This window comes from Macrotis lagotis, chromosome 1 (assembly GCF_037893015.1).
Source record: "Macrotis lagotis isolate mMagLag1 chromosome 1, bilby.v1.9.chrom.fasta, whole genome shotgun sequence".
Classification (NCBI taxonomy): Eukaryota; Metazoa; Chordata; class Mammalia; order Peramelemorphia; family Peramelidae; genus Macrotis; species Macrotis lagotis.
In genome coordinates, this window is record NC_133658.1 from 298,504,654 (window position 1) to 298,522,111 (window position 17,458).

Sequence of the window (17,458 nt, forward strand, 5' to 3'; positions counted from 1 at the left end):
AACAGGGAGGTTATAAAGTTACAATTTAGTTTTTAACTCCAGCACTTAGAACAATTTTTATAAAAATTAACTAAACTGCTAATGGCTGAGCCCAAGTAAAAAATGCAGTGATTTTTTTTTTGTAAAGGAGGCAGAGACTAGAATTTGATTTTTAAAAAGTTGGTTTGCTTTCAATTTCCAAAGCTATCCTAGCAAAGAAAAAGTTTCTGAGTTGAAGATGTTCAGTAGATCAAAGAAATAACAATTAAGTTTGTTTGAGTTGTATGGTGTATGAAAGTCAACCTATATGTATACTTAATTTTTAATTAAAAAATTCTTTTGAGACTGAATCTCTCTGCCTGGCCCAGAAGTATAGCTAATCTCTGATCTGGGCTAGTTTATCCCATTTTAGGAAGCCCGAGTGCCAGAGGACTTATCATATTGCTGCTTATAGGATTACAGGCCCAAGTTGCCACATATCATAATGTATATAAGTTTTTTTAAATGATTAATTTCTAGGGGGAATGGTGAAAAAATTCTACTATAAATCAAGACTGAAGTACTGAGCTAAATAGTTATTTTCATGCCACAGATTCATCTTTTAATAACTCAGAAAATGTCTTAACTATCAAACTAAGAAGTTGAGTTTAAAAGTAAATTTTTAATTATCAAAGATAAGAGTTTTATTGATAATATGAACAAAAGTTAAACCAATAAAGGAATATACAATAGTCCAAATAGGTATATCATCAAATAATAAAAAAAAGGCCTTAAGAATTACTTCATTTGAAAATCAGTTTCCAAGCTTTAGAGTTGGAAGAGATCTTAGCTTTCTTTTTGAAATAAGTCAATAAACAATGTTCTTTAGGGTTGTATGAAAAGAAGTACCACATTAATTCAAAGCAATTCAACAAACACCAACTATACCCACATTCTGTGTAACAAGTGATCAAGCCAGTCTTCAGAGGACTATTTCCCTCCCTCAGGCAGTGGTATAAAAAGATGAAAGACAGACCCTTGCTCTTTAAGAGGTTACAACAAGATGAGAATGAGACAAGCATATCAGTATATTCAATGAAAAATACTAAAAAAAAGAAGCTAATGCTGGGGGGGGTGTTGGGGGGGGATCTTCACAGCAAACATCTCTGATGAAGAAAAGAGACAAGATTATAGTAAGCACCTACTATGTACCAGGCATCATGCAAAGCACTTTACTATTAGTATCTCATGTGAGTCTCAAAACACTCCTAGGAAGAGGGTACTAAATTATCTCCATTTTACAGAAGAGGAAATTGAGGCAGACAGAGGTTTAAGTCAATAGTAAACTTTAAGTGACTACTTTGCGCTAAATACTGAGCTAAGCAATAAAGCTCTAAAAATTAGAAAACAAAAGATAGTTCCTACCCTCAGGGAGGTCACAGTCAACTCAGTGACAACTAAGGTTATATAGTTAGTTACAGGTTGAGGTTGGACTTGCACTGAGGTGCATCAAAGGGTGGCATACTTTTTAAAAAACATGTTCTATATACTGACTTGTTTCACTAAGCTATAATATTTTGAAAGAGATAGAAGAGGGGGCGGCTAGGTGGCATAGTAGATAAAGCACCAGCCCTGGAGTCAGGAGTACCTGAGTTCAAATCCAGCCTCGGACACTTAATAATTACCTAGCTGTGTGGCCTTGGGCAAGCCACTTAACCCCATTTGCCTTGCAAAAACCTAAAAAAAAAAAAAAAGAAAAGAAAGAGATAGAAGAGGGGGTTTTTTGGAACAAGGGCTTATTGCCTGGCAAATAGTAAGTGTTTAACCAACATGTATTGACTGACTTGGCAAAGGCTGCTAGTAGCCTTGCCTATAGTTCAAATCAGTGGGAAATGAAAGCTATATGAAAATACATTAACAGGGGCAGCTAGGTGGCACAGTGGATAGAACACTGACCCTTAAAAGTCAGGAGGACCTGAGTTCAAATTTGACCTCAGACACTTAATTACCTAGCTGTGTGACTTTGGGCAAGTCACTTAACCCCACTGCTTTGCAAAAAAGCAAAAAGAAAAGGAAATATATTAACAAATGGCAGAGGAGCAGGAAATGGTTCAACTGAGTTTTCCTTCACAATCCTTTCTTACAGATCTTGAAAGCACATTAACCTAAGTCCTTCTGATTGGGAAATTCAATAAAAAAAATCAAAGTGAGTCATTTTTCCTGACCAGGCTGGCATAGCCAGATACTGTACGAATGATCTGAAAGGTACTGAGGCAGGAACAACCAAAAAGAGAATTCCACATAGGGAGAAGCCGTGAAGTAGGCCTAAAAGGGGCCCCAGAGTCAGTACAGAAGGTATAAACTAAAGGATGCAGGAATAGGTGTTCATAGACTCACTTTGTCACAGGTTTGGAGAGGAACATAGAAGGAACGTAGAGAAGTACCCAAGTTCAATCTTGATATTCCTTCTAAAAGGATGCACAGCCTGGCTCTGCCAGAAAGTCTAAAGTTTGGAAGTGGGTAGAAGAATAAGCAAACAAACAAAAATCCACATAATTAACTATTATGATGACATGATTGCTCAAGAAGAACAGAATGACTTCCAAAACATCTACACAATGGAAGAGCTAAAGCAAGATTGTAAGAGTTTGAAATTTTTTTTATAAATTCAGAGTACCAGAAGAAAAACTGTAAAAGAAATGAGAGCTATGGAAAAAAGAATTGGAAAGGGAATTAAAGGTGTGACACAAGGAAAGGGAAACAGGAAGAGAATGGCCTATTCAAGTTAACAAAACTCTCTGAAAATCTGAAAGGATCAAATATTAGCTAATGACTCTGAGAGACAATAAAAATATTAAAAGTAAAAAGACTGAAAAAATTGAAGTATTTCAGAGCTAAAACAACTAACCTGAAAAGTAGATCTAAATGAGAAAAATCTAAGAATTATTGGGCTACTTAAAATCCATGCCCCCCAAAAGAGCTTAGACATAATTGTCCCCCACCCAAAAAAAAACCAAAACCACATCCATAACTGAGAACCAGAAGGAAAAGTAGAAATTGAAAGAATTCACTGATTACTTCTAAAAAGAAAGCCCCCAAATCTAAGTTCCAAGGAACATTACAATAAAAATCCAGAGCTTCCAAGTCAAAGAAAAACACTATAAGCAATCAGAAAGAAAGAGAATTTGAGTACCTACAAGTCACAGTCAGGACCATATCTGTTACAGCAGCTGCCATTATTTATGAGTAGAAAGCCTAGAATGTGATCTTTCAGAAGGCAAAAGTGAGTCTAATCCCCCAAGAAACGAAAATTTAATGAAATAGAGGACTTCTAAGCATTCCTGATGAAAAAAACAGATTGAAAAGAAACTTTGAAGGACAAACATAGAGGTTAAGAGAAACATAAACTCCATGAACAAAGGGACTAATAAAAGGAGATGATACTTGTATCCTTTTCAGAATCCTATCAACATCAGGAGATAAAGAGGGAGCTTAGTTACAAAAAGAGCCTGGGAATGGTTCTGTTGTATTTGTGATGATCTTTAAAAAAATGGAATTAAGATGAATTTTTTAAAAAAAGGAAAAATGGGTAGGGAAGGGTAAGAGGAAATACACTGAGAAGAAAGGCCTCTGAGGAAGGAAAATTATCTAATTAACATTCAGGATACAAATAGGACTCTATACAAACATGCAGGAAAGGGGTAGAGTGGATGATACTTGAACTCATCATCTGAATAATAGGAAGAAATACATTTACAGATGGGCACACAAATATATTTCACTTGACAGGGAAACAGAGGAGAAAAAGGGGAATAAGAAAAGAAGACTGAGAAGGATTAGTTCTAAGCAAAATAAACTATGGGAGTACAGAAATATTTGTAGGTGGCAAAGAATCTAAAATCCATGGGTTGAGAAATGGTTGAACAAGTAGACAAACAAAATGGAATACTATTGTGCTAAGATATGACGAATGGGATGGTTTCAGAGAAAAGGTTGTTTAGAGTGTAGTGAGCAGAACTAAGTGAACAATTTATACAATAAAAACAATATTGTAAAGATATATAACTCTGAAAGACTTCAGAACTTTGACCAATGTGATGACTAAACACATAATTCCAGAGGACTCCAAGCTACCCATTTCCAGATAGAGTAATAATGGATTTACAATATTCAGACCAAAAAGAAAATTTTTTTTGGACATTATTGTGGGATTTTTTTTGACAACACATGCTTTGTTTCTCTCTTTTGGGGGGGAGGCTTTAGCAAGGTAATGGGGTTAAGTGACTTGCCTAAAGTCATACAGCTAGGTAATTATTAGATATCTGAGGTTGGATTTGAATTCAGGTACTCCTGACTCCAGGGCTGATGTTCTATCCACTGTAACATCCAGCTGCTCCTTTCCTTTCTTTCTTAATAAAGGGTTGGAGCTAGAAGAAAAAGAAAGCAGATTTTCTTATTTAAAAATAAAATTTAATTTTTAAAAATGAAAAAAGTGGAAAATATTTTAAAAAATGGATTCTATTTAAAAAATTTGATGAAAGATCAATTTCAGCTTCAGAGAAGTCAAGGAGGAGGCACCCAAGTTATGTTTTAAAGGTAGGGAAAGCACTGCAATAGGTAGAGAAATGGACTGAATTGTATTTCAGATTTACAGAATTATATATGAATACAGAAAGGAAGTGAGCAAGACAACAATGGAGGAAAGTTTTATAGTCTGGCTTGAAACCTGACTGTATGAAAGAATATAAATGAAATAAACCTGGAAAGGTGAATGAATGATACTGAAACATATTTCTTTCCTCTACAGAGTGGTAGTAGGCTACAGTTGTAGAATCTTACATTACTGTCAGTCCCAGTTGCTTTACTGGATAGTTTTGTTTGCTGCAAAGAATGACATAAAGAAGGGAAATTTATTGGAAAATGGTTATTGTATTTAAAAGTGTATAAATAAGAAATTTAATTTTTTTAAAGAAAAAAGGAGAAAAAAAGACACTAGCGGGTAGCTAGATGGCACAGTGAATAGAGCACCGTTCTTGGAATCAGGAGTACCTGGGTTCAAATCCGACTTCAAGACATTTAATAATTACCTAGCTGTGTGGCCTTGGACAAGCCACTTAACCCCATTGCCTTGAAAAATCTTAAAAAAAAAAGACACTAGCTTGCGAGAAACCATAAATTCTAGGTTAGAAAGTTTGTATTTTATCATACAGCTAATGGAGAGCTACTAAAAACTATTACACAGAGTGTGACCTGGGGTAACTTGGATTTCTGAGAGACTAAAACCAAGGAAATCAATGAGATTAGTACTATGACCTTAGTGATGAGGACCTGAACTAGGCTGAGGAGAGTGGTGAGGATAAGAAAGGCACAAGAGAGAATAAAAGGAAAAATAATGTTCTTTTCTAGTTTCATCAAAGAAAAAATCTTTTAGGTGACATCTATGAACTAAAATAAATCATTTTGATAATGGTTTCAATAAAATTGGTTTCTTTTGTGATCTTTATATTTTATTCTATGGGAAAACATCCTGAGAAGAGGTCTATGGGTTCTACCAAAGGGATTCATGACACAGAAAAGGTTAAAGTTAAAAAGGTCAAAATCTGCCACTACAAATGGAGCCATCTTCAGTCATCCTGATCTATATCTTGTCAGTGGACCAGATGGTTCCTCAGGAGAGAGTGAGATGACTTTGCATAGCTCTATCTCACTTAAATCCAATTCACTCAAAAATTATGGCATCACCTTCCTGATGTCATGGCCCCCTTCAAGAACAAAGGACAAACAACAACAACAAAAAAAAAAATGAGAAAACAATGTCTATAAATAGTCTATGGGCCAGCACTATGCTAGGTTATAAAGAAAGTTTCAAGACAGTTTTTGACCTTGAGGTGCTTCACAATCTAATGGGGGAACATCACAAGAACAATTATGTACAAATAAGCTGCATTCAGAAAAAAGAGAGAAAAGGCACTAGAATTAAGAGAACCTAGGAAAGACTTCCTCTGGAAGGTGGGATTTTATTTGAGATTTGAGGGGAAGTCAGAAGGTAGAGATGAAGAAGGAGGGCATTACTAAGTGTGAGGGACAGCCACTGAAAATTCCTGAAGTTGGGAGATGAAGAGTCTGGTTCAGCAAAAAGCAAGAAGACTGTGTCACCTGATCCTAGAATTATGTGTGCATTGCATGACAGGACATACAGTATAAGAAGATTGGAAAGGTATGGGTCATGGGGGCTGAGGATATGAAAGACTGCTATATTTGATCTTTAGAGTTTGTTATGTAGGAAAGGAACATTTTATAAGCACAATTACAGTAAAAGATTTTTTAAAAATTTATTTCCTCAAACCACATTACTGTTTTAATTTTTTAAAAGTAAATACTAGGGGCAGCTAGGTGGCGTAGTGGATAAAGCACCAGCTCTGGAGTCAGGAGTACCTGGGTTCAAATTCGGTCTCAGACACTTAATAATTACCTAGCTGTGTGGCCTTGGGCAAGCCACTTAACCCCATTTGCCTTGCAAAAAAAAAACCCTAAAAAAATAAAGTAAATACTAAATTTACTTCTATATTGGAGATTTTAATTTACTGAAAAAATATGTAATAGTTTTCAGTGGAGAAAAATTTAAAGCCTGCCCTTAGACATGTTAGTAAGGTCTTTTTATTTTGCTATTAGTACAAACCATAGACTTTTCCATCAAAAACAGATTATCACTGTAACACTTCACCAAGAAAAGTACTAGCTCCTTCAAACAAATGATCCAGGAATCAATGATTCACTGTCTCAAATATTTGCTCATGGCCAGTCTGCTTGGTAACAGCAAAAGTTTCTTTTCCCTTTCAAATCTGGTATCATAATGCCAAGAAAGGAGAAACTGGTAAATGAATGATCATAAGGAAAAAAGACTTCAGGCAGTAAACCATCTTTACTTTCAGCTCTCATTCATTACTCAAAGACACTGCAATGTGTGTGCATTTAAGTCCCATTTCAGAGAGCAAAATAGCAATAATATACAGTGACTTGCTTTGTAGACCATCACAATTAAGAAAATAAATTTCTACCTAGGTAGAATGTGGTGAAGTGAAAGAGCATTAATTTTGTGCTAGAGGAGCTAGATTCAAATCTCTGTTCACTACTATTATCTGTTGTGATTTTGGGATGTCATTAAACCTATCTGGGCCTCAGCTTCCTCATCTCTAAAATAAAGAAGCTGCAATAAGGCTGGACCAGTCAGCTCGAAACTTTGATATCATTAGATGAATGTCACTCCAGACTGCTGCTGCAGCAAATTGAAAAAAAAACCACACTAGTCTTCACATCAAAAGTATATTTGGAAGTTGAAACAAACTTTTTGGATATTTCAAATGAAGAACCTGAATATATGGGATTCTGAGAAATGGGAGGGGGAGAAAATACAAAACATTTTATTAGAATTTAACTTTCTTGGGAGTAAAAAAATAAGTGCTACACAATATTCCAATGGTGTTGATATTGATATGTCACAATTGAGAAGCGTTCAAATGATTAGGCCTTTTAATCAGATTCATGTCTTTTTGTTTTGAGATGAGAATATTATCTCTTGATCTCCACATTTTTGGGGGGGGGGGATTGCATGCCCCACATCAGTAAAGAAATTTTGAGCATGAATACCCAATATGTGTATAATTACCTATGTTTATATAAATGATTTATAGACACTACTGAACTAATGATATTCCTCACAAAACTTATATAAAAATAAAAAATTTAAAAGAATGATATAAAAATATGACATCAAACCTATGTTTTAAAAAAAACACTTTGGCAGCTATGTGGAGAATGGCCTGGAGAGGGGAAAGAATTGAAGGGAGATCAATTAGGAGACATTTCTAGTAATTCAGCCAAAAGGTAATGATGACCTGAACTAGAGTTGTGGCTGTGTCAGATTATTAGCTCTTGTCAAAGCAGAAACAATTCAGCAAATGATTGGAGAAGTAGAGTTAGGCAAAGTGAGGAGTAAAAAATGATGCTAAGGTTATAATTCTGGGTGACTGGAAAGATGTTACAAGTGCTCTGACAGAGGAGGGTTGGGTTTTAGAGAAAAAAAGAACAGTGATATGTCTATCATGCTACTGGTATGTGTTTCACTCTCTCCACAAAAATGGAAGAGAGAAGGATGTTGACTTCTTATTGGCCACTATTCCAGAATGCAAAACCTTGTATTTGCTGCAGTTATGAGATCATAAGGAGAGTGTGGCTATATTTTGGGGAGGGGGAGGGGAGGGAGGGTAATTTGCCTACACAACTGCTGTGTAGATCACATTTAGGTTATAACCCAGGTGCCACCACAGGAATTCAACCCTGAGAAGGTTAGGAGAGAAAAGAAGTGTTCAGTAATAATTGGTGAAGGGGTGTAGTGTAATTATGCTGGAGACAAGCCTTTGATGATTACAGTGTGAAGAGGAAACATCTTCACTCCCTCTGACTGGCTGATCACATAGTCCCTGGGTTCATTCCATGGACTCCTGGAAGGTACACAACCCACATTTTAGAGACTATGGTCTTAGATGACATTTTTTTCTAAAGAATGCTTTACAATAGTGATGTCAAACAAACAGAAATGGGGGTCCCTAAATATAAAGATTCCTGTGGGTCATTTATTGATTTTATTTTAAAAATGTAAACTATGTTCACTGTGGTTTTATTCATTGCATTTTACTCTGGCTCTGTTTGCATTCTGGAGTGTTGTGGGTCACATGGCCATGTGTTTGACACCTCTGCTTTAAAAAGCACCTCACAACCTTCTACTCTCTAAACTTTCCTGTTCTCCTATCTGTCCAACTACTCCTTCTCAGTTTACTTTGCTGATTCTTAATTCATGTCATGCCTACTAACCAAGAACATAACCCAAGGTTTCAATCTACGTCCTCTTCTCTTTTTACCCTATAGTATCTTACCAACTTCTATGGATTCAATTATCCTCTCTATGCAAATAATTCCTGGATCCACATATAAAGTGTAGCCTCTAGCCAGGGCTACCTGTCTTTTGGACATCTCAAACTGAATGTCCTATAAGTATTTAAAACTTCATATATGTTCATAACAAAGTTCATGATCATTTCCCCAAATCCTCCCCTCCTCCAACTTTCCTATTATTGTAAAGGGCACCACCATATTCTCAGTCACCCAGACTCATAAATTTAGTGTCATCCTTGACTCCTAACTTTTATCTTCATGTCCGATCTGTTGCCAAATTATGTCCATTTCTCCTAAATGTCCCCTTCACTCAACAACCATAACCCTAGTTTGAGCCCCTAGCACCTCTCACCTGGACTATTGCAATAGTCTTCTAATCAGTCTCCCTGACTCATCTTCCTTTTACCATTTTCCACTCAGCTAGTAAGTGACTCTTCTGAAGTGAAGGGCTAAACATGTAACACTCCCTTCCCTCTTTCCTCTATGAGTAGCTCCCTAATATCTCCAGGATTGAAGCTAAATAAAAGCTTATGTTGACATTAAAGCTCTTCATAACCTTGCCCTTTCCCATTTCTACTTTTATTTCACATACCTTCATACATGTTCTGAGCCAGCAACACAGGTAGTTCTTCTAACATGACAAGCCAGTTTCCAAGCTTATAAATTGGCTGTCCCTTACAAGTGGCAGGAGTATTCTGCCTGCTGACCTCCAATCTCTTCATTTCCATGGTTTCTTTTGACATTCAACTCAAATCCTACATTTTGTAGGCTAGTCTTCCCCCTTCAGACTGTCTTCCACTTATTCTGTATGGAACTTCTCTGCATCAAGTTTTTTGCATGCCATCTTCTATATTAGGATGTTAACTCTTTATGAGCTGGAACTGTTTTTGTCTTTTTCTGTATCTTCATAACTGATACATAATAAATCAATAATAAATGCTTGTTGACTAACTTTGGAGCTAAGGATTAGTGAATTTTAAAAACTGAAACAATATTTAGATGATAATAATAATATGAGTAGATGAAAGATTATGACAATATTTTTGATCCTGACCGTAGATGAAAGATTATGACAATATTTTTGATCCTGACAAGAGAGAATAATAGAAAAAAGTGACTGGATCATTCACTTTGACCTTTGAACAATTTTTTAAAAGTGCTGGAATTTTTTTTCCCTTTCATCCTAGTGCTGAGTATTTTCTGCCAAATTTGGGTCAAAATACAAATTTCACCAGGGATCAATTATAGCTGCAATTTATCCTAGTTTCTTCCTAACTCCTTTATAAATAAACCTAAAACAACTGAATAACAAATCAAGCTTGCAGAAAGCATGCTTTTTTCCTTTATTTTTTGCAAGGCAATGGGGTTAAGTGACTTGCCCAAGGTTATGCAGCTAAATAATTATTAAGGGTCTTGAGGCCAGGCTGCCCCAAATGTGTATTTTTTTCAACATAACATGATCACAGGGAAAGAGATAATCTTTCTTTTTTAAGCCTTAAATATAAAAATCCAAAATAAAAAACATCCAAACCAAAACTGATGCCCATGATTATAGACTTCAACTCCATCATTTTATAGAAAGGAAACTAAGACTTAAGGAGGTTAAATAACTTGCCCAAGTTCATATATGCATTGTGTGAGGTAGGATTTTAACCTAGATCCTTTGAGTCCAGGGGAAACAATCTTTGAGACAGGAACACCAGACTTAATTAAAAAAAAATGATTCAGAAAGGAACAGTATCATTAGTAAATATTAATTTTTGAAGTCTCAAAAATTGAGAAATTTGTCCTTGAACACAAAGTTTCTAACAAAGGAAAAATGCAATGATTTCATGCTGGAAGAAAAGGTCATTTCATCACACCACAAATGATAACGAAAAGACAATTTAAGATAATTCTTAAAACATGCATGGAGTGAAAATCCAAAAATTCTCTTGTTAATGAGAAAAGGAAACAAATTGAGTGGACTGCATGAATAATGTAACCCCATTCTGAACATAATGAGATCCACTTAAAATGAAATCTGAAATTACTCAATTGAATATGCCAGAAAGTGATGTGCAATAAATCAGACCTGGGAATAGAGAATAGAGAAAGCTTGCAGTTACTGAATATAATAGAAATTCAAAAACTTGTTTAATGAATATATTCTAAATTTTAACATTTAAACTATTTCAAAAATATCTTCCACTAATAAAGGAAAATCTATTTTTAAAATGTGAATGATGAGCCACAAAGCAATGAAGTTATGGTGAACAAAAACAAAAATAATTTTGTAACTTTATATTTGAGGTATACAAAATGCAAGAAATAGCATAGGAGCAAGCAGAAAGTGAAGACTGTCAAATGCAATATGATCCTGCGCTTGTAGAGTGAAATGTTCTATTACTCAGTTAATCCTATGAGATCAACTCTTTTCTGTCTTTACCCTGTTCTCAGTTTTCATACAATACAAAATAACTTGTAAAAGTGATTCTTTCTATAAGATTATTCTCAATTGGCAAAGATTGCTTTACCTATGAAACCTAAGTAAAGACAACCAAAAAAATACTGTGCACTTCCTTATGGAGGCATATTTACAGTAAAATACAGATGCGCACTTGTCTATTCATCTGGCAAACATATAGGCTACAAGATGCTGACTGACAACGGCAAAACCAGAAAGATACTATTTATGTTGCTTTCTGCTTAGTGGTAAAAGTAAAAGATTCTTTTTCTTAAATACATTTAGGTCCAAGTTTCAGAAGTCAAGTTCTAGTCTTAATAACCATTCTAATTGATTAATAAAGTTGGCCCAGGAAAACTAGATGAACTAAAGCTAAATCAATAGGATCACCACAACCAAATAAATTTCCTAGTATTTACTAAATAATTTTTAAGCTTTGGCACAGACAAAACTACTGTAACCAAGATCAAAAGAAATGTAAATTGGTAAGCAATTTTTACAACCAGTATTTCTGACAAAGGATTCATTTCTAAAATATACAGAGAACTGAGTCAAATTTTTTAAAAAAACAAGCCATTCCCCAATTGACAAATGGTCAAAGGATATGCAAAGGCAATTTACAGATAAAGAAATCAAAGTGATTCATAGTCATAAGAAAAACTGCTCTAAAATCACTATTTATTAGAGAAATGCAAATTAAGGTACCACCTCACATTCTCAGATTGGCCAATATGACCAGAAAGGACAATAATCAATGTTGGAAGGGATGTGGGAAATCTGGGACACTAACACATTGTTGGCAGAGTTGTGAACTCATCCAACCTTTCAGGAGAGCAATTTGGAATTATGCCTAAAGGCAATAAAAATGTGCATACCCTTTGAATCAGCAATACCATTACTGAGTCTATACCCTGAAGAGATTATGAAAAAGGGTAAAAACATCATTTGTTCAAAAATATTCATAGCAGCCCTGTTTGTGATGACAAAGAATTGGAAATTAAGTGAATATCGTTCAATTGGGGAATGGCTTAACAAACTGTGGTATATGTATGTATGTGATGGAACACTACTGTGCTATTAGAAACCAGAAGGGATGTGAATTAGGGAAGCCTGGAAGTATTTGCATGAACTGATGCTGAGCAAGATGAGCAGAACCAGGAGAACACTGTACACCCTAACAGCACCATGGGGTGATAATCAACCTTAATGGACTTGTTCATTCCATCAGTGCAACAATCAGGCACAATTTTGAGGTATCTGCAATGGAGAGTATCATCTGTATCCAGAGAAAGAATTGTGGAGTTTGAACAAAGACAGAAAACTATTACCTTTAATTTTAAAAAACAAAATGTTATCTTATTATGTAATTTTGCTCTTATACACTTTATTTTTCTTCCTTAAGGATATGAATGATTTCTCTCTAATCACATTCAACTTAGATCAATATATACCATGGAAACAATGTAAAGACTAACAGACTGCCTGGGGGTGGGTGGGTGGGGAAGCAAAATTAGGGGAAAATTGTAAAATTCAAAATAAATAACATCTTTCTTAAAAAAAAGAAATTACAGTGGAAAAAATCAAAAGATTTGGCTTCTGAGGGAAAAAAAGTGTCTTCAAGATGATTGTAAATCACCCAAACACAACATATGATCCTGGGCATTACTGTTTGAAATGTAATGCTTAAAATAAGGTTAAGAACATATTCAAAATAATTTCAAGATAATCATAATTTAAAGATGGCAAAGTATTGTCTCACTTCTTTATAATCTAATTTAATTTTATTAAATAGAAGATATATAGGTAGTCACTGACAGACTTACATTGCTCATACAATTACAACAGAGGCAGCTGCAAATACACAGATAAATGACTATACAGCATTATTTAGATTAATTTATCATGGCAACAGATATGTGTGTGTGTATATACATACATACATATCTATATCTATATCTATATCTATATCTATATATATATATATAAAACTTTCAATTTTTCCCATTCAAAACTGACTTAATGTAAAGAATGCTAGGAAGGTAATTCTTTATATAAATTAAATATTAGCTACTGAAGGAACGTTTGATTTGTTGACAGGGAGGAAAGATCAAATTCATTAAAATGTGGAAATACAATCTATCATAATTTTAAAATAATTATGGGATCCAGAAATAACAAAGACTGTGAATGTGGCAAAAAAGAAGGAATTAGAGCACATTAATCAATAGGTCTAGATAATATCTATGCTGAGAAATCAGAAAACTAACAAATGACTATCACAGTGCTGATTTTTTTTAAGGTACTTCTATAGAAATAGCTAACAAATATCAGATTTTCAAAAAAAAGAAAGATCTTGAACATTACAAAACAAATAATTATATAACACTAAAACCATAGCTGTTGATTGCAAAATAGGAATGTTATACATTCAGAAAATGACTAAATCAGGATCTCACACTGTGAGATGCTACAAAAATTTGGTTCATGGGGGTGGCTAGGTAACACAGTGGATAGAGCACTGGCCCTGGAGTCAGGAGTACCTGAGTTCAAATCTAACCTCAGACACTTAATAATTGCCTAGCTATGTGGCCTTGGGCAAGTCACTTAACCCCATTGCCTAAAAATAAAAAAAATTAAAAAAAATTTGGTTCATGAAAATGCAATGTTTCATCACACAGAAAAAAACAATACCAAGATATAGTAGTTGGTAGAATTTTTGAGATTCAGAAGTGAATGGGCAGGAAAATCAATAAGGAATTTGAAAGGTATGATGTATTTACAAATACCATATACTTCATAAAATCTTCATTTTCCTTGATACCCCTCTTTTCTTTAGGTTCCATGCCACTACTCCAACCAACAGCTCTTTCTTAGTATTTTGGGCCAGGTCACCCCCATTCAATCAACTAGAACTCTGCTTTGGGTACTCTTCTCCTCTAAACTTTTTCACTTGGTGATCTTATCAGTTCCTTAAACTTTAATTATTATCTCCATGGTGATGATTCTTATATCTATTTATCCAGCCCTAACCTCTCTCTCTCTCTCTCTCTTCAAATGTTCAGGTTTGAATCTCCATCTGTCAATTAGACATCTTAAACTAAATGTCCCATAAATATGTCCAAAACTGAATTCTTTAGCTCCTTACTCCCATCCAAAATTTCCTACTTACTGATGAAGAAATCATCATCCTCTCCTGTCATCCAACTTGTAGGCAAGGTCTCAGCCTTGACTCCTCACTCTTATCCTCCATATCCAATCTATTGCTAAGGCCTGTTGATTACACCTTGGTAACATCTCTAGAATAAAACTTTTCCTTCCTCACCTCTGATTCTGGCACCACCCAGATCCAGGTCCTTATCACTTTCACATCTTAATTACTGAAAATAGCCTTCTGGTTTGATTCCCTGCCAAAAGTCTGTCACCACTACAATCCAATCCTTCATTCAGTTGTCAAATAAACCTTTCTAAATACAAGTCTGACTATGTCACTAACCACCATGCCATAAACTCCTGGAGTTCCCATATTACTTTCAGTGTTCAAATGTAAAATCTGCTACTTGGTTTTTGGTTTTTTTTAGGTTTTTGCAACAACTGGGGTTAAGTGGCTTGCCCAAGGCCACACAGTTAGGTAATTATTAAGTGTCTGAGACTGGATTTGAACCCAGGTACTCCTGACTCCAGGGCCAGTGCTTTATCCACTATGTCACCTAGCAGCCCCTGCTATTTGGTTTTTAAAACTCTCCAGAATCTGGCAGCCTCCTGCTTTTCCAGTCTTCCTATACTGATCTTTCTCCCATGTATTCTGCAATCTAGTGACATTGGCCTTCTTGCTGTTTCTTTCAAAACACTCCATCTCCCAAATCCAGGCATTTTTTATTTTTTAGGTTTTTGCAAGGCAAATGGCGTTAAGTGGCTTGCCCAAGGCCACACAGCTGAATCCAGGCATTTTCAATGGCTGTTCCTCTGGCATGGAATGTTCTTCTTTATCTTTCTCTCCTGACTTTCTTCAAGTCCCAGCTAAATTCCTATCTATGAGAGCTTTTCTGTATCAATTTTTCCAATTTATCCTGCATATTATCTTCTTTGTACCTAGTTGTTTTCATTGCCTCCCCATTACATAGTGAGAACAGGAGTAGTCCTTTGTATTTCTTTGTATCCTCAAGGATTAGCATAGTGCCTGATACATAAAAGGGCAGGAGATGGGCCAGTGAATTGAGCACTGGTCAGAAGATCTGAGGTCAAAACCTGCCTCTGGACACTTAATAACTACAGAACCCTGGAAGGGGTTAATAAGAGCTTAACAATTGTTAAGAAGATCAAATTGAGGTAACTAAAGCATTTATCATAAGACCTACCATGTACTAAATAGTATATAATGTTAGTATGAAAAGATTATTTTTCGGTTTTTTTTTTTTTTTTTTTTTTTAGGTTTTTTGCAAGGCAAATGGAGTTAAGTGGCTTGCCCAGGGCCACACAAGCTAGGTAATTAGTAAGAGTCAGAGGCCGGATTTGAACTCAGGTACTGCTGACTCTAGGGCCGGTGCTCTATCCACTGATCCACCTAGTCGCCCGGAAAAGATTATTTTTTCAATAAATATTGAGATCACTTGGCAAAAATCACAAGTAAAAAGGGAAGCAAGAAAATGATCTACAGACAAGAAAAAAGAGGACTATAAAATCCTTCAAGACTTACATATATTTCCATTTTCCTGGCAAAAAATAAAACACCACATTTTAAAGGAATCTGTTTAGTTTTTTCTACAGTATCAATACTAAATATCATTGATGACAAGGAAACAAGTTCTTTAGTTATCACAAAACTCCCAGCATATAATAGATCAAAATGCTGCATATTCAGGCCAATTAATGAACTTTTACTTCTAAAGGGTTCAAAGTACAAGTTTTACTAGAGAATTTCATTATTCTCACCATACACTCAATGAAGCTAAAGACAAATGATTTTTACCACTATTTTAACATGGACTAGAAAGATTTGTGACCTACAGGAAGACTTTTCTGCGTCTCATTTTTTTTTTATATGAAAATAAGGAGTTTGGATGAAGTATATGAGGGAACACATGGCCTAGTGGTCCGAGCTGGACAAAAGAAGCTTCATCTCCTTGGGCCTTAGCTTCCATCATCATAGGGATGAACAGCTGCACTAGCTAGTCCACAGGGCTATTGTGAATTAAGTGCTCCTCAGATCTTAGAGTGCTTTATAAATAAATAGTCATCACTTTTATTTCCAAGATCAATTCCAGCTCTAAATTTGGTTGAAGAAGCCTGGCCAGGGAAGGAGATGAGTGGGCAGCCCCATCAATCTGCAGCGGCTTCGGACAATACCCCCCAGACTTCTCAGGGCCTCAGTTTTCCCAGTGGTAGAATCAGTAAGGAACCCGGATTGGATGGATCACAGAACGCAGAAGGGGAAGGGTCTTAAGAGACCATCTAGTCCAGCCACTCCCTCATTTTACAGAAAAGGAAAAAAAAAAAGGCCCAAAGAAGGGAAGGGGCTGGACCAAGGTCAGAGACAGTAAAAAAAGGAAGTTGGAGCCCGGGTCCGAAGTCGACTGGCCTCACAGCCTTGCCTTCCAGACCCCGCTTCTGGGCGCCCCCTCTTCCCGGCTCAGTCTCCCCACCGGCGGGAGCCCCGGCACCTCCTCCCCTTCCTGCAAGCCCCACCCCGCCCTCCGGGCTCCCTCCCTCGGCTTCCCCGGCGGCCCCTCCCCCGGGCCGGCTCGGGCCGCTCCCCTCTCGGCCGGGCGCCCCTCCAGCCCTCCTTTTCCCCTCGGGGACCCCCGCCAAGCGGGCGGCCGGGGCCCCGTGACTGACTTTTCGTGGTCTCCGGGGGGACGCAGGCACGGTCTGCGGCGCGGCGACTCCTTTGTGACAGCTCCGGATGGGCGATAAAGATGGACGCGCAGCCCCGGCACGGCCATTCCGCGTTGAGCCCTCCCCCGCTCCGTAACGCCCCGGTCTGCCTTCCCTCCCGTCCCCTAGGAAACACCCACCTCGCTCCCGTTGGCCTTTCCCGGACTCAACCAATCGGTATCCGGTGGCAGGATCAGGTGACCCTCCTCTCGCTTTGCCCCGCCCTCGGTT

General features: G+C 36.6%; 1 protein-coding gene across 5 annotated transcripts in view; it reads right to left on the reverse strand.

Moving 5' to 3' along the window:
* RSPRY1 (ring finger and SPRY domain containing 1) overlaps positions 1 to 17,458 on the reverse strand; it is a 68,780-nt gene extending 51,322 nt beyond the window's left edge. For 3 of the 5 annotated variants that reach the window (XM_074211255.1, XM_074211256.1, XM_074211257.1), the window contains exon 1: positions 17,189 to 17,335. The gene's annotated coding sequence lies outside the window, so the exon portion shown is untranslated. Of the gene's footprint in view, positions 1 to 17,188; positions 17,336 to 17,367 lie in introns of those variants that run through there. The other 2 variants (XM_074211259.1, XM_074211258.1) reach the window with 2 other exon arrangements.